Source organism: Stomoxys calcitrans, chromosome 2, assembly GCF_963082655.1.
Source record: "Stomoxys calcitrans chromosome 2, idStoCalc2.1, whole genome shotgun sequence".
NCBI lineage: Eukaryota > Metazoa > Arthropoda > Insecta > Diptera > Muscidae > Stomoxys > Stomoxys calcitrans.
In genome coordinates this window covers 166190991-166210413 of record NC_081553.1, presented here as the reverse complement: position 1 = coordinate 166210413, position 19423 = coordinate 166190991, and the positions used below count along the sequence as shown (strand labels likewise).

General features: G+C 33.9%; 1 protein-coding gene across 28 annotated transcripts in view; it reads right to left on the bottom strand.

The window, feature by feature from the left end:
* Positions 1 to 19423, bottom strand: part of LOC106081014 (TLD domain-containing protein 2) — a 585921-nt gene that overhangs the window by 8637 nt on the left and 557861 nt on the right. The gene's annotated exons all lie outside the window — the stretch shown is intronic.

The window sequence follows — 19423 nt, the reverse complement described above, 5'->3', positions numbered from 1 at the left end:
AAGTTTTTTTTTTGTTAGAGCTTGACAAACTTCTAAATTTTCAATCCATTACTTATAATGAGAAATATTATTATTTTTTTATAATCTGAGGCCTTAGATGTAGTTGTTTTTATTACTGCTAATTTTTCGAGCAATCTTCGATGCTCATTATCAGGGCATGTATTGTGAAATATATTTGACTTCTTCGTCAAACTGCTATTTTACAGTTCTACAAACAAGTCAAATGTCTTTGTATGAGCTGTATTCTCCGAAAAAACAAGAAGGTTGTAGATTATAGAATTGATGCTGTTCAGTGTGTCGAGATGGACAAAAATTTTTATCATGTTACAAAAGTCAGCCTGCGAAACATGTAAAAAGTGCTTAATGTAAGAACTTCTTATTGGTGCATCTTTTCTTAAATTGTTAGTCAATTTTAAAAACATATATCATAATACCACTTTTATAAAAACTGATTATAGAATCATCTCTAATTAAACCTGATATCATGAACAAGTCAAATGCTTTAAATTCGACCAGAACAAATCTTATAACGCACAATTTGGTTCAGTTAGTTGCATTTGTTTAGAAAATACAGGCAGAACATCGTTGAATTAACTTGTTTTTGGCGATCCAGAATCTGTATATGCAAATTTGACCATTAAAGAACAGTGAAGATATTTCTCTCATATCATTCACAGCTGGCCGATTCATGTTAAAGCCCAATTATACTTGAATATTTCAAGTTTTTGGAGGCCACCGTAGCGCAGAGGTTAGCATGTCCGCCTATGACGCTGAATGCCTGGTTTCGAATCCTGGCAGAAACATCAGAAAAATTTTCAGCGGTGGTGCTGGCGACATTTGTGAGGTACTACGCCATGTAAAAACTTTTCCCCAAAGAGGTGCCGCTCTGCGGCACGCCGTTCAGACTCGTCTATAATAGGGAGGTCCCTAATCATTGAGCTTAAAATTGAATCGGACAGCACTCATTGATTTGTGAGAAGTTTGCCCCAGATCCTTAATTGAATGTTCATGGGCAAATTTTCATTTGCATTTCGAGTTATTACATCCAGTTTCTTTTTAAAAATTTTCGATTAAAAAAGATTTATTACCATTCCACAATAAAAAACACTTGAAATTTGAATTTATTTCACTCACTTTCTTTTTTGTGTTTAAATGTTGAAGGCGGCGCGCAATGCGCAGCAAACGTCTTTCAAAAAATGTATTCTTAACCATTTTGAGAATCAAACTGTGAATGAAACGCTAGACAGTGATTTCAAATATTTATAGGAAATATTGTGGCAAATTAGAAACAATAGATTATGGCACTTCTTAGTTGAAGAGTTAATAGGTAAATACAAACGAAAAAGAAAGTCAATGTGAAGTGCACTCGAGACTATACAAGTATAAGTCAAACATGAAAAATCAAAGCAAATCAAATAATTCTCCCCATATTTGGATTATATGGGCGCTAGAGATAAGACAACATCGAGTTGAGAGTAACAGAGTGAGGGGAGAGAAGGCAATGTTTGACCACCCAGGGAATTAGAGCAATTGTGTCGTGTTGAGTGCAGAATAGGCAATTCATGTCAGAGATGCCATGTCCTTCACACTTTTTATCAGCAAATTCTGACAAAGTATTTCGTTTAATAAATGTTCAAAGTCTTTTTTTTTTGTTGCCAGCAAAGTACGTAGTTTTCTTAGATAATAATCCAAATTAAGCAATAACAATGACAAATTTTGATTTTTTTGGACAATTAAAAGGGAACACAACAAGAACTTTATTGTATCTAAGTCAATGCCGCTGTGACTAATATTTATTTAGAGACACACTTTTGTTCTAGTTATCAAATGTTTGAAAATTGGCTAAGGAAATCTTTCAATTATTTGTGACTAGACCTCCTACAAAAACAAAAATCAGTTATTTGTTGGTGCAGACAGTTAACTGTCATCAGTCACGTTTGCCATTTTAGGTTTAGCTTACTCATTAAAGAGGGACATAGCGCTGAAGGAATTGAGCACAACAATAATTGACCTATCGAAATTTTGTGGAAAGGTGGAATTTGTCTACATTGCGGACCATTCTTCTGAATCTCATCTAAACCAACCTAACTAACATACATATTTCAAAATGCAAAATGCTAAAACTTTGGGGAGTAAAATGTGGCTGATAAAGTATTTTTAGATTTCGAAACATTATACAAAAGAAGTTTCTTGTTTAAATCATTAGATGTTCTCATTTCATATTGCACAATATTCAGGCAAATAATAAAAAAAAAAATTATTTAAAATTTCCGCAAAATACAATTTATTCTCAATAATATTAACTTTTATTCTGAGAAACTTGAATCCCGTACCATCTCCGTTCGCGCCTAATTCATTTCATAATTTTATCAACACGTTTCGTATTTAGTAATAAAACTGACACAACGTCTAACACACAGCGGGTGGATATACTCGATCGATGAGTGCTCACCGCTACAAATTACTATTTAGATACAAAGTTAATATCATTTAATTAGCATTAATTATGGGAACAAGCAGAGGAGTTTTTTATTCCATCTCAAATGCTCAAACTAAATATTAATTCATATATAATAGGTCAATCAAGGAGTGATTAAAATTTTTACATAAATGCAGGTATGCGCCTAGTTCCTTGTCTCGTATTCGAAAAACACAAAAATTGTTTTCTACGCCCTCAAGTTTAAGAGTTTAGTTCCTTTTATTGAAAGATGTCAGAATATTTTCATGATGACTAGATATCGGATTACTGCAGGATAACTTACATCTACTTGTACGATTGCCATGGTATGTTTCTTCAAAATTAGAGAGGCTAACAGAAAAGTTACATTTATTGCGAATGACGGAATAATAAATTGAAATAAATTAATAAAAATTAAAAGTTATCTTAATAAATTCTATTGAATTGTAATACCACAAAAGATTGGCAAGTCTTATTTACCAATTAAAAATAGTGGGCAACAGGTTAATAAAGTCGATTTAAACAACATTTTGGCTTAACCATCAACTACGGCTTATGTCAATATGGAGGTCATATGAATATCGCTGTTCGTCGTCATGTGTTTGTAAAAATTTCGCTACAGGTTCAGGATTCACTAAAGAAAGTTGTGGGAGGTAATTCTCCGATATACAACATTTTAAACTTTTGATAGTACTTGCCATTAGGGTGTCATCTTGTTTTCTTTCTCTTTTTACGTTTTCTCCTATTCATCGGCACATTTTAACATCCTCAATGTTCATGGGGCCTTTCCACTTTTTATTTTCGGCAAAGGATATAACCTTATATTATTCAGTCAAGCTGGAATTTTATACCGGTCAGGGCTAACTAATAGAAGGTTACGCCCCTTGCCGACATCACAAAGTGGAAAGGCCCCACAAACATTGAGGTTGTCAAAATTAAGTTTTAGCTCAATGATATGGGTCTCCTTTTTTAAGCCGAGTCCGAACGGAGTGCTTCTTAGCGAAACCACTTGTTAGAGAAGTTTAAGATGGCTGGTTACCTTACAAATGTCAACAATATTTTTTAAAGGGAATAACCACCGCTGACAATTTTTTTTGGATGTTCTCGCCGGGATTTGAACCCAAGCCTTCAGTGCCAAAGGCGGATATGCTAACCTCTACGCCACTGTCAAAAATTTTAATAATTTTAACTCCAAATCCAAATTTTGCCCAACATTCCGCTAAGGAACAGGGACAAGCTTCTCACATACCAATTAGTGCAGTCCGATTCAAGTTTTAAGCTCAATGATAAGGGGCCTTCTTTTTCTAGCCGAGTCCGAACGGCGTACCGCAGTGCGACACCTCTTTGGAGAGAAGTTAATTTTAACTCCACTTCATGAAAATAAAACAAGTAAAAGTGTGCTAAATTTGGCCGGGCCGAATCTTATATACCCTCCACCATGAATCGAATTTTTCTAGTTCTCTGCCCGGTATTTCTTCATAGGCAAACAAAGAATAATAGTTAAAAATTACCATGCTATTTGAGCTATATCAGCTTATGGACCATACTTGGTTTGGATGTTGGAGGCCAAAGCAGAAGTCATTGCGGACTCAAGAAGTAAAATCGGGATAGGGGCTCAAAAAGTAAAATCGGGAGATAGGTTCATATGGGAGCTATATCAGGTTTTGGACTGATTCAGTTCATATTTGGCACGTATGATGGTCATAGTAGATGTTGTTGTACAAAATTTCAGACAAATCGGATAAAAGTTGCGTCCTCTAAAGGCTCAAGATATATAATCAGGTGATCGGTTTTTATGGGAGCTATATGAGGTTATGAATCGATTTAGACCATACCTTACATAGTTGTTGGAAGTCATAACATCTCATACAAAATCTTAACCAAATTGCATAAGAAATGCGCTATGTAAAGGCTCAAGAAGTCATGATCCAAGATCGGTTTCTTGGCAGCATACACCAATATCCCATTTACAATCCCAACCGACCTTAACTAATAGGAACTATTGGGTCTCAGATCAATATTTCGATGTGTTATAAACGGAATAACGAAACCAGTATATTCCCATTCTATGTTGGAAGGTTTAAAAAATCTAACTTTATGAATGCTTAAAATTCAATTCAAAGTTTCGAAAAGAAATGATCGAAAAATTATATAAAATTATTATGAATTAGGCTTTCTGTTCCCCTATTTTCCCATCATCCTCTTTTCTAATTATCAGCTCAATTGTTTGCACTGTCATAATTAAGATAAAAAAGAAAAGTATTAAAATTTTCCGCTAAAGCAAATAATTGTTTAAAAAAAAATGGGGCAAGAATTTTAAAAATGTAAGTTCAGCAAAGATTTGAAGTGTTTGCACACATTTTGACAAGAAAAATATTTATGAAGACATTTTCCTTTTTCGTGACGCTACCATATTTATTTGATGTATATGAATACAAAGATAGCAATTGTCGAGGGAAAGTTCAAACAAATCGTACGGTATGTTGTCATAAGGCAAATTTTATTTTTCAGTAGATTTAGCTCCTGTTTAAATTGATTCTTTGATCTGCTTTAAAACTGGTTGAATTGCATTGAAATTTGACATATTATTCTGGAAGATTCACTTAGATTCAACATTAAAAAAAACTCTACCCGTTTCAACTAACATATTTAGGGGCAAACTTCGCACATATCAATAGGTGTAGTCCGATTCATGTTTAAGCTCAATGATAAGGGATCTTTTTTTATAGCCGTGTCCGACACCTCTTTGGAGAAAAGTTTTACATGGCATAGTACCTCACAAATGCCGGGGTTCGATCCCAGGCGTTCAGCGTCATAGGCGGACATGCTTTTTCCCTCCAGAGCTAAACCCCTCAGCATTTTCAGTACTTATACGAGTTATAATACAGGATTCAGAAGAAGTTTTTTTTTTGTTTTTTCTATTTATGCCATTTTAATGGTACATTGTGACATTTTTAATCTTCATAAGGTCTTTTCACTTTTGGCTGTCTGCAAATAACGCAACCTTCTAATAGTTAAATCCTGCTACTAATTCGTTTTAAGACTCTCGTCTGTGTTTGTTTTAATTTTACATTCGTTTTATATTGACGATATTGATGGAGAATGTCATAACTTAAACTTCAAATGTTCCTTCCTTTTCTTCCGCTTATAATAACAGGGGCTCAATCTTCTTTCTATGAAACACAAAATGAAATTTTTGTTTTACGTATTCATAAAATATTTGATGCCTGTATCGGGTAAATACAAAAACAAAAAGACATTTTGTCAGCATGTTTTCATATGAAAATGAAAATATTTTTTCATTTCATATTTTGAGCTCGAGCTTTCAACAATTCTTTGAATATACTCTATAGGTTTGGAGTTTCGGTTTGTGTAAACGACAATCCATGAAACACTTTTAATTTAAAATTTATTAAATTCCAAGTTCAATGAGAACATAAGAAAACATTTTGGTTGAATAATCCCAAGAACCCATAATTAATATTCTTTAATATCGATGATATCGATAAGATTGCGAGTTTTTTCTACATATTGTTTTGTTGTCCTTTAGAATTCGTATATTATTAGTTATAACACTCATACAATACAATTACAATTTGAAAAACTCAGTCAAGGTTATTGTATATGTCTGTACAAATTCAATGCAAGAAACTGTTCCACAAAATATTCTATTTGAGACTGAACAAAAAAAAAATTACTGCCCTCAAGTACTATTGAACAAATTAAATTGAATGGCCAATACACCATTGGTTCTTGACCGTCATCAGTAGTACGTCAAGTATGAGTAAGTGTATCAATTGAAATGTTTTAAAACTATTCGTACATATAAATTAATTATAAGATATTTTTTCTATTATAAACAAACAATGAGAACAATCAAAAATGTTTAAGTTATTCAAAGATTATCAAACAACTCTATAGACACAAAATCGCATAAAGACAAATAGACGTCATAGTTTGACACATTAAAGTGAAGTGACATTTCAAACGGACATAGCAGCAAAATTGACGAGTTCATCAAACACATTGAGGACGACTACGAAGAGACAGACGTCAGCAGATAGGATGCTGCCATCTGTCGTTTCAGCGTTCTACACGGATGTTTTAATATAACAGCGGTATTCGTGAAACCAAGTGACATTGCATGCTTTCTTTGTTGTTGTCATTTGTATAGACATCGATATATGTATGCTTTTGTTGCTATGTATTTCGATTGTTGTTTGCTGCTTTTGCCATATTTCATTGTTTGATTTTCCTGGCGCCATTATACCCACCTCCCCCTTGCCTTGTCTTGCAAATGTCAATAAGTTTACAATATTTCCCAGTTTTTTTTTTTCTCCACTACAATTTAGTTAAATATATAGACTACATGTTTTTAATTGTTCCTCTTTCTTTTCTATAGACACTGCCATAGCGAAATAAAACAACAACAAAAAAATTAATAAATTTAAGTTTGGCTTTGAAAATAAAAAAAACACACACACACACAAACGTTTACAATAATACTGGCTTTAACAAAATTGTTCACAGTTGTTATGGTGGTTGATATTTTACCGTTTTGTGTAAGTAAAAGTTGTAGAAATTCCCAATTACATTCCACCTGTTGCTGGTGACGTTGTTCAAATTGAGATTTAAACAAATTAATGATCTTTGTGCATCTGGTGTGAATGAATATGTGATAAAATAAAATGGAACAATTTAATAACAGCAGCACGTAGCATGCAATCTTCATATGGAGTAGCAAATTGTTGTCTATTTTGGATTTTTATGAAAAAGTTCAAAGTCTAGAAGATGTTTCCAATTATTTAAAAATGCAACTAAAAAAAGGATGAGACATGCACGTATAGAACTTGTATGCCAACAATCGATTAAAATCAATAACAAGCTGACACTTTATAGTAGACAATAAGCAATGACGAGTAATTGTTCAGCACAAAAATCAAAGGTATCTCTTTGCATGTTTTAACAGATACACCATTTATATATTGTACAATATAATATATGCTGTTTTTTGTACTTTACACAATATGGCCTTATACAGTAAACAAATGTCATTATGGCCATGCGACATGTGCACGATATACTCGAATTACTTTTAGAGTAATCTATTTTGCAGTGAAGACTAACATTTTGAGGTTTTAACGATATTTTGGGATAAGAGATATTTTGGAAGATAGTTTTAATTAAGCTTTCGGTCTGATAAACGGGTATGCATAAACTATAGTAAACTAGGTTCAACCAATTGCAGCCTACACCACTACTATGCTACAGGGTTTTATAACTTAGTGAATTAGTATACCGATCGACTCAGAATCACTTTCTGATTCGTCCGTCTGTCTGTCCATGTTAACTTGTGTACAAACTACAGGTCGCAATTTTCATCCGATCGTCTTCAAATTTGGTATGGGCATGTTTTTCGGAGCCTATTGAAATTGGAAAAAATTGGTTCAGATTTGGATACAGCTCCCATATATATGTTCGTCGGATTTGCAGTAATATTGCAATCAAATGGTCATTTGTTGACCGATTCTCTCGAAATATGGCAGGAAGCATTTTCTCTTGCTTCATTAAAGATGAATTTCATGGAAATCGGTTCAGATTTAGATATAGCTGTCATATATGTATATCGCCCGATTTTCACTTCTAGAGCCACTGCAAGAGCATTTTTTGACCAATGTTGCCAAAATTTTGCACAACGCTTTTCTCGACGACATTAAAGATGAATTTCATGGAAAACGGTTCAGATGTAGATATAGCTGTCATATATGTATATCGCCCGATTTTCACTTCTAGAGCCAATGCAAGAGCATTTTTTTTACCAATCTGCCAATAATTTGCACAACATTTTTCTCGACGAGTACCACATTAACAAATTTTGGGTAATTTGCAATAATGTTGTCATTTGTGAACCGTAGTTGTTACGCTCGATGTTTGCTAACACAACTGAAAATTTGAAAGCAGACATTACAGCTGCTTTAGCAACCATTTGACTGCTGTGTTGGGAAAATCTGCTGAAATATTGAAAACGTATTACTGTTCAAGAGGTAAAAACATGCAAACAAATTGTTCTGCATTAAGAGCGTCGTGCATTGAAACGCATACAATAGAAAATATAAACCATCTTTGTTTTACAAATTTTGCATATAGTATTTATTTTTGGTTATTTTTATTTTATTATACTCTCTTCCACTGTAACGCAGAGGTGAGCATGTCCGCCTATGACGCTGAACGCTTGAGTTCGAATCCTAGCGAGATCTACAGAAAAAATTTTCAGCTGTGGTTTTCCCCAACTAATGCTGGCAACATATGTGAGGAACTATGAATCGGTCCATAACCTGATCCCATTTTTCTCCCATTTTTGAGCCCCTATAGAGCTGCCCTGAAATTTTGCGCGATGACTTCTACTATTGTCTCCATCATCCACCGGAAACACGGCACGATTCGGTCCATAGCCTGATATAGCTCCAATAGCAAACTAATTCTTATCCATTTTTCTTTGATTGGTCAGAAATAGATACCGGGCGAAAAACTTGACAAATGCTATCCATGGTGGAAGGTATATAAGATTCGGCACGTTTTACTTGTTTTTTATTGCAGTATGTTGAGAACATCAAACAATTGCTTGCTATACCGATTGGGGAATATTTTCAAAAGATTCATCAGGTTGTACAATGCTATTTTTCGAAGATGTTGATAATTTTTAAAAGAAAATTTCCTCATATTTGTTCACTTATCTTCAAATAGAATACCAAAAGTTTATACCAAAGATTTTATGCCCCAAATCTAACTATAGAAGTTTTATTGTTGAAATCCCTAAAATAAGCTAATAAATTTGGGTTTTTATAAACAACACATATCATTGTTGATCGCCATACTCATACACTTCTAAGCATACATGTACATTAAAATGTTGGACTAAAACTCTATAATTGCCTCTCGACTATAATTATTTAAAAAATTCATAATTTTAAAGCCGCATGGTTTTTGTTGAACTTCTATAGCGGTGACTCATTTTAATGTACATTAGAAGCTGACATTATGGTGTAATATTTTCAATTCAAAGTTATGTTGAATAACTGATGATGTAATACAGTGAAAAACCACCAATAAAAAAGATGAAAACAATAAAGGTAATAAGGCAAAACTTGCAGGTAAAACATAGTGTATAAAATATAACCTTGATTTTTTTATGGAAGAAATTTCAATACAACATTCTTTGAAATTACGATATGAGGTTTGCAAACTGTTTGCGTTGAATACATTCGCGATTTAATTAATTTTTTTGGGGCGAGATGAATCTTTTAATTTACTGTAAAACAACACAAATAGCGTTCGTATGTCAAACGTTTTGAGTAAGTATAACTGCAAAGATGTCAAGCTTTGCGATAGACCTGTCAGTTGGCAGATTGCAACACAAAGGTTGTCCAATCTCGAAATATAAAAAGCAACCCTCGTATATACATTGAAAAACCACTCATAAAAAAAAATGAAAATAATGAAGGTAATAAGGCAAAACTTTTAAAACCTTTGCAGGTAAAACATAGTCTATAAAATATTGCATTGAAGAAATCTCTATACAACTTTCTTTAAAATTATGATATGAAGTTTGCAAATTGTTTGCGTTGAAGACCACGGTGGCGCAGAGATTAGAATGTCCGCCTGTGACGCTGAACACTTGGGATCGAATCTTGGCGAGAAACTGAGATAAATGTTTTCAATGAAGGCGACATTACAAATTTCCCCTCAAAGTGGGGTCGCCCATCGGCGCGCCCTTCAAACTTGGCTACAATTTTGTGTACTCAAAAATTTTTTGGTGTCGTTGTAATTTCATTCCACTGAGACATAAAGCTTGAAAACTTTTAAAAATTGATAATTTAATATAAAAAAATATATAAACAGCTCCTGCAGCAGTGGAACAAGGCTGACTATCGATAGCAATATTTACTTATCGGACAAAAATTAATATTTATAACATTTTGATTATGACGTCTGGAACACAAAAGTCTGTTATCGGCGGATATGCATTGCCATAAACCATTTTTGTTTAATATTAAATCATTTAAAATATTCAATCACAACATGATTGATAACATAGTAAGTGACAATTAAAATTTGGCCAACGATTGTCGCATCTATGCACTTAATTATTATTGTTCAATTCTTTATCTATTCAATTAAAGTTGTTGTGTTAAAAAAAAAATCCAACCAATGTTAATTGTCTGTCAATCGATGTTCAATAAAACGCCATAACTAGTAATTGCCTTCTAATATGTACTATATTGGAGACAATTGGGTTAGCAATAAAAAGTCACAAGAAGAATGTCAAAATAGAATTTATGATAGCAAAACTGAACAACAACTTTAGCAAATTAAACATAAATTTTTAGCATCACGGTGGATAGGAAATATTTAAACAGACGAAAAGAAATGCCCCATGACATGCCACTGCTTTGAATTTCGATTGCAAATGGATGTATCAGTATATGGAAAAGTACATTTGAGAGAAAACGTGCTGTGTTATCAGTAAACATTTAATGGAATAAAAATTTTCACACACAAACAATTTACTTAGTTTATCAATATATTTGAAAAGGGTCAAAGGGTCATTCATACTTTTTACTACCGATAAGTGTAGATTGTTTAAATACAATTGCATCAAATGAGTAAATTTTCCATATTTGTAAGGAAATGGTTTTAAATACATCTGCTAACATTGGGTGACTGTTGAATTGTTGTCTTAATCTTGGGATGTTTCTATTTATTTCCACTCTTTGAGGATGACAAATGTCAAATGAAAGTTGGGTGCAAAAAAAATCCCTTTCAGGAGCAATTCTGTATGAAATTTGACCATTGTCCAAATAACAAAATAATCAGTCATATCAAATAGAATTGCAAAATGATGATAACGGAGAAACTGAGTAAAAAATGTGTTAAGTCAGTTGATTGATTTCTGATACCTGCTTTTAGCGTATCTTGGGACCTAACACTAGCATCCCCTATCGAGCGAGTTTTTGTTCGATGATGTATTACTTTCCGTAAATACTAATTGGATTATGGCTTATGAACGTAATTTGTCAAAAAGTTATCGATTTTTGAGAATAAAAAATTCGATCTGCAGAGCCTATTTTAGAATCTCAAATGTAAACAAAGCAAATGGTGGTTGTTTAAAAAATGTATTACTAGTAACAAAATAAGTAAAAATACGTTTTAAACACTATGACAGTGTTTTTATCGCTTTATTGCTGTTTCACAATAAATTGTTGTTTATGTGAAAGAGAACTAAAACATATGAGGATAACGTAGGGATCCCAAGTTGGGGATCCCTAGCAAAAGTCGACTTATTGTTGCAAAAAGTCGACTTTTCGACTTTATCAAAGTCGACTTTTGCAAAAAGTAGACGTATCGACTTTTTGTCAAATATGTCCAAAATTTTCTAAATAATTTTCTATTTCGTATAAGTCATTGTATAATTTTGCCATGAAGATAAAATCATTTCTTTGCACTTGCATAAAGGGGAGTTATCAGGAAGAATAAAAAATTAAAAATTGGCGCATTTTTATATCAAAACCACCCCGTTATCTTAAAGCCAATATGGCTTATTGCAAAATTTTCCACATTCCCGTTTACTGCACCTTTTTGTAATTGAATTAAAGCATGAAATGGTCTATATAATCTAGACTTTTATTGCACATATGAGTAACGAACATTCTCATAACTTCCTCTATAAAACCCCAAAAGAAACACAAAATTACCTCTATTCTGTCCGATTTAATGTATCCGTCTTGAAATGCTCCCCTATATGGGAGCTACTTTAAAATATTGTTCGCTTCGTCCATGGATTTGAATATTCTTTAACCATGCCAAGAAAATGTTGCTAGCTAAATTTTATACAAATTGAAACAAAAATGTGAGTTTCGTAGCAAAAGTACCGAAAATTGTGGGTACGTTAGTATGGGACCGATATCTAAAGTTGGACCCATATGAAACACATTCGCATTTTATAGGCTTAAGGTTTTTAATCTTGCACATTAAATACGACTTCTGCGAGCTAAAGATTTAAAATCTGGAAAAAAGTAACCAAATGCATCTCAGAAAATAGGAAACAATTCCTACTTAGAAGGAATAACAATAAGCAATGCCAAAGTTGTATATCTGTGCTTTCTTTTCGACTATTAGACTTCAAAATCGATTGTTCGATTTTTTAATCATTGAAAGTCGACTTCGACTATTTTACACAAAAAGTCGACTAATCGATTAGTCAAAAGTCGAAACATGTCCTGCTTCATTAAATTTAGTGGTAAAATTACATAATTTTCTGCGTTGGTCATGTTTGTCGACAATTTCATTATTTGCATTGCCAATTTTGTTTTAAGTACAAAGCTAATTTTTGTAATAATGGACAAAAATGTAAAAATTTTATAGTTATTGTTTAATTTATCAAAATAAATACTTCAATGACCTATTGTTTGCCCTGTTTCTTGAAAATATACGAAAATTGTTTGTTTACGATAAGTAAATTGCTGCGGGCAAAAAGAAGCACCTTTTCTGTTCGAAGTTTAGAATAGAATTATTCAATAACGGATGTCATCATCCAAAATATGAGAAACCCAATGGTAATTAATCGATTACGGATGCGGGACTTAGGCCCCTGGTTAACGATCAAGTTTCCTATGCTTGGTTTTCTGTATAACGACAACTATGATGTTAAAATAACGCACAAATGTGTGTTTATAACAACCAACGTATATTATGGTAGATAAGCTTGGCAACACATAAACAAGAAGTCGACAAGTGTGGAAGATTTCATAGCTGGTAAAACTACTTTTCAGCCATAGAAAAGAGAGAGAAAAGAGTCACCTTTTGATGGCTGGAGTTGTTAAGTCTTCTTAAAAAAGAATAACAAAACCATGGCATTTTATTATGCTGAATGAATGGGGAGAAAGTTGGGGATAGGTTAAATAGACTGCTTAACTTTCAGCAAATTGCTTATGCCAGTATAAAAGTATATATAATAAAAAGAAGAAATATAAATGCCAATTTATATTTTCTACAACTGAAGATGATGACGGTTGTTTCACTTCGTGTGCTTTATGCCTGGGCAAGTTTTGAAAACATTTTTGGTAAAAATGGACTGTCAATATGGTACACTGAATGTTTTCTAAAATTCTATGTGTGCTTTTTATCATTAATTTTTACTTTCTCTAACACAAAAAAACATATGCTCTATATGTTGCTCCAGACAAAATAGTCTAAAGCAAACAAATTTGCTTCGACCAATCAGAGCAAGAACTTCATTAATTTTTGAGTGTCAAGCTAGAAAAAACTAATTTTAAAATTTACAAAATTCCTATTAGCTGCAAATGCTTAACTCAAAAAACCACCAAGATGGCAGGCTTAAATAGCTCTCACTAAGTTATTGTAGCGGTCGATTGTAGCAAGTGAAGCTGACAATGAATGCTACAAAATAATTAGCTTACTACTAGCAAAGGGCTCAAATAGGAAGATTGTGACTAGAGCTCAATCACCACAAGAAGGCCTTTTGTATGACTTTTTGAAGCTTTTGGATATCCGTGGGATGTTCAGGTCATTAGAAGAGGACAGTTAAAGTTTGTTAGCTACTAAGATGACGTTGTCATTACGGTGTGTATCTCCCGAAATCACCTAGATAGGGTGGAGCCACTGCTCTCGTTGCAATGTTAGGATTTTGATGTCGCCCTGGACACATGATGGATGGTTGAGCACCTATTGCGACACTGTCCTGAAATTGCGGGACTAGGTGCAGGATTAAGGATCTTCGGGCGCATAGTCCTTTTACCACTCTTGACTAATATAGCTTTAAACGGCAGATTGTAGGGAACTCTCCGGCCCGCCTTATCGCCGTTTTATCATGCATTTTGGCTCCTTCTTCATCTAGTGTCTGACATTGTACTGACCTAAATTTTTTCTGTTTTCTTTTGCGCTTTTTGAAATTATTTCGGGTTTACTCAAAGGACCTAAGTTCCTTGAGTGAAGCTTTCAGCGATTGAGGGTGTTAGACGCGTGCTGCCAATATAACCTAACTTTAAGAACCATAACAGCAGCAAACAAAAATCAATTAACAAATATTTTTTTTAAGTTTATATGTGTAAGGCGAATTCAAAAATTAATTTACGTATCAAATTCTATCAACTGGGTTAATGCGGCCACCTGATTAATACGCCTTGATTGGTTCGAAACAAATAATTTCAATATAAAAGTGAAGCCAAAAAGAGCCGTTTTCATGTCATGCTCCATATTCCTAGCATATTTTCTGTTCCAAAACTTTACATACCTACAGGAATACAAAATAGGGATAACTAATGAATGATCTTTTAAATTGAAGCCTTTTCATAGTTTACTAGAACAATAGTATTATCAATTTTCTTTCGCTGGCAACTGATCTAATATAACTCAATGAAGGAAAATCGAAGAACTATGTATGTACATGGGACCTTCATCGAAATAATGCATTATACATTCAATAACTCAATGCGCCCTGAGCCAAAATATAAAGCAATCCTATAAAAATAGTGCGAAAATATGGCAAGATAGAATCATACAAATTGTATATGGGACTATGACTACAGCTTTGGGATTTGCAGTGCTTAAGGGCTTTAACATTAAGTTTTTTGTAAACCCTTATGATCTCTTTTTTTTTAAATCTTCAATACAAAATTTTACTTCACGCTGGTAGTAGATTATGGATGGTACAGAAAAATCAAAAAACAAAATTGTTTAACACCGACCATAATTTCCATGGACCCCATTTATCGCATAACAATTTACTTGCATGAAACTACAATAACACCAATTGTATTCATAATTTTGCAATTTATTTTAATGTAGCCTCATTGCCAGGGCAAATGATCGATTTAAAGTTTATGACAACTGTTTGGTTTCTAAGCCCTATATTGTGTACACACAATATCATGCTCTCCAATGAAATTAATTTGTGTAATCATCGCCTCTAACAATTACACCTCAACAATTGTGCTCCATATTTGAGGGTCACACATTGCAAAGCTCTGTTTGCATTGCATATAATGGACATAATTTTCAAGCATTATTATTTTATTTATTTTTTTGTTAGTTTAGACCATACAATGCATGCGACTCATTGAGTGTTAACGAAAATAGGAAAATGTTTCAACAAATAATAAAACTAACAAACAAACCAAAAAAAATATATATATATAATATAATCCAAATAAACTAGTTTACAATAAACGTAGTCGAGCAATCACACATTTATACTGACTCAAAGTTTAATTTGTTACGGAAATGAAACTGAAAATATGATGAAAATCGCACATTTTTTTCGATAAAAACAAAACAACTCTTGAACACGAGTCACGTTTTCCGTTTGTTTATTGAAACAAAATATAGGTACTATAAAAATACAAATAAATAAAAACAAAACACTGGTGTTTAGAGGAAATTGGAATCCCAAAGTAGATATTTCATAAGAAAGGAGTCCCAAATATTTCAAAGCACAGCCACCTATTGTACACATACATCTATTGTATACATACGCCAATACAAAAATCTACATAGGTAAATATTTAATTGAAAACAACTCTATAAAAACTTTATTTATTCACTTAATAATAAACTCCAACGCAGTTGAAGTTTAATAAAATTGACCATTATTTTCCAGCGTTCATGCTTCATGTTAGAACATTAACTTTTGATGACAAAATAATAACAACCAACAACCAAAAAATGTTTAATGCACTTCTAAAGGTGTCTAATTATAAAATTTAAAGTTTTTAGCGGATGTTATTGAGCTTCGAAACTGCTGAGATTTTAGTACACATAGGAGTTTGATTGAAGTTCGCATTTGAAAAAAAAACTTTTTCCAATGGTTGAAGTTGGTTCAATCGATGTAGCTTTCCATTGACTTTTTCAGTATTGTTTCCCATCTCTGCATAAACTTTCAAAACATTTAGATTTTGGTTTTTGAGAAACGACATGTATGAAAAATTGTTACAATTCTAGTTTGAGAAGTAAATGTATGCTTTCTATCGGCAATAAATAGTTGATTACCAATTAGTGTTTCAGTGTCAGAAAGATTTCCGTTCCTCATTTTTAAAATCCCTACCAAATCCCCATTTAGCCCAATAATATTTTTCAATAAAACAAGTTTTTATATAATCATAAGATATTCATGTTCTAGATTTCGCAAAGTTAATTAGCTAATGAGCCTACTATGGCGATATGAGTGTAAATGGGGTACACATGCCACAGTCGACAAAGTTATGGCGGTCATTAAAAAAAATGTAAGGCAAAATTTCTCCAAAACCAGTTAATAAGTCATCTGGCTATGGCTCTAAAATTTAAAATCCATCGAAACATATACATGGGAGCTAGATTTGAAACTGAACAGATTTCTGCGAAAATCACTAGCAACATTGAGATACAAAAGATAATCCCATGCATCAAATTTCGTAATGATCGATTGAAGAATGCATTAAGAATATAATATTGAATCGAATTGATGGTCCTTTAAGATCCATCTGACAAAATTTGGAAGAAAAGCCTATAACAACAACACTATTACTCACATGTTGTCGTATTAAATCAAGCAAACCTTAAAGCATGCTCACAGTGCTCATTAGGTAGGTGACCACCATGGGGCAGAGGTTGGTATGTTCGCCTAAGGACCGCCGTATGCTCGGATTCGAATTCTTGCGAAAACATACGCAAAAATTGTTTACGGTGATTATCACCTTCTATTGTTTGCGATATTTTTGAGTTACTGTGCCATTTGAAAAAATGGTACAGCAGCTATGTAATAACTTCCCCCCAAAGAGATGTCGTACTGCGGCACGACGCACAGTGTTGCCCCGGCGGACAAAAATGCCAAAATCGAAAATGATTATGAAACGCTACCCACATTCCGACGATGTTCAAGAGAAGCAATAGAGTTAGATACTCTCCTGTCCAGTAGATCCAAGGATTATTATGGAGCTCCTGTCCATATATGAGAATTATATTCTATCCTCGGCCTGATTTAGGTAGTATAGATATTGAGAAGATCAGAGGAGGTAAAAGATTTCCTGCACCGTTTAAGAAAACCCAAACACTTGAATGCTTCTTTCGACACTTCGAATATCTGTTTTGACCAAGAGACATCACATTGTATCTTCATGCCCAGAACATTAAAAGCATCTGACTGCTCAATATCTATACCGTCGATAGATATCAACGATTGTAGTGGGTCAGTAAATCGCTCGTGAGACAAGAAACAGTCTGCTCCATAATGCGCCTCCTGTCCACAATTTCTTGAGGACTGGGCCTATGGTCGAATGAATATGAATGACACAGACTACTGTCATTGGCAAACGAGAAGACTGGATTCGAAGTCTGACCCTATAGATCGTCAATGAAAATAAGAAAAAGTGAAGGGGAAAGGACAGAGCCTTGTGGAATACCTGCGGTCAATGTATACTCATCGGATGAGAACCCATCTACATCAGTTTGTATAGTGCGATCTCTGAGAAAGCTTGATATAAATCGAACAAAAGCGACAAGCTTGGATAAAAGTGCACCGTGCCAGACCCTATCAAATGCCTTGGAGATATCCAGAGCCACGACCTTACTCTCACCAAACTGGTGGATAGAGCGACTCCATCGTTCCGACAAAAATGCCATTAGTTCTTCCGTAGAGCGATTTCTGCGGAACCCTTACTGTCTATGGCTAAGAAACCCATTGGACTCTAAGAATCTGACAAGATGATGGATAACCTTAACCTTGGAGAGCGCGGAGCATATCGCAATTGACCGGTAATTCGCAGGGTTGTTCGCCCCACCTTTTTTGGGGATGGCTCAAAATTCCAGGTGGATATAATTGCAAATAACAAATTTATAATGATTTCAAAAAAGGCCTGAGTCATGTTTTTTTAAGCTATCGATAAAAATCATTAGATTTAAACCACATACAGGGTTCGCTTATAGTTGCTGAAAACAAAATGTGGCAAGGCCCCAAGCACATTATGAATGCCAAAATTTGCCAATTAAAAATGGAACAAATATCAAACGCAAACAAGCAATGAATGTAAACAAAGAACAAGTTGACATCCTGAATGGCGAGAATTGTCAATACATAAAAAAAGTCAGCTGATCGCTTCCCGCAACTTTATTTAGTGAGCCTGGCCTAGATATTTCAATTATTGGCAAATTAGTTATACCACAATATATTTCCGGCACGGATGGCTGTGAGCACTAAACAAGCTGGAACAATGAGGTTCGAACTGTGTAGTGTTCAGTGCTGTCACGAGAAGCATAGCTGCGAGCCACAGCTTGCGGATTGTGGAATGCTTCATACGGAGTAGCTCCATCGACAGTCGCGGACAATCAGCGGAATCAAGCGGGACAGCACCGGCTCTTGCACAATAACCGAGTGACTATGATGCTCGATATGACAACGCGAGTTATTCGCGCCTTAAATAATCAATGGCCTCCCTGTACCTGCGAGCTTGCACCCCCACAGGAGCTTGACGAGGATCGCCTCCACCACATGAGAATGTGGCTACAACAACCACAATGTATTTGTAATCCTACAAAATCCTTTTGTAGAAAAAAGGGAGACGTCTCTTTCTAATCTTAAAGAGTTATAAATAAACTCCTTCTATGTACTCAAATTCAAGAGACCAGATTAAGCGAGAAAAGGCCATAAAATATTAAAGCTATTGTAACGAAAAGGGTCTACTTCTGCAGAGATAAAACTTAACTAAGAATAGCAAATGAGAGCAAGGTGTGAAAGTAAGATCATTGATTTGACAATTAATGAAAGGTGTTCATATTAAGGGTATTCATTAATACAATTAAATATAATGAGTACTCAATCTAGTTGAATGGTGCGTTCAATAGTTTTAATGTTTACTTGTGACTTCAACCCTAGATGAACTGAGCAATATTGAAGTACAATAGACGAACAAACTTGCT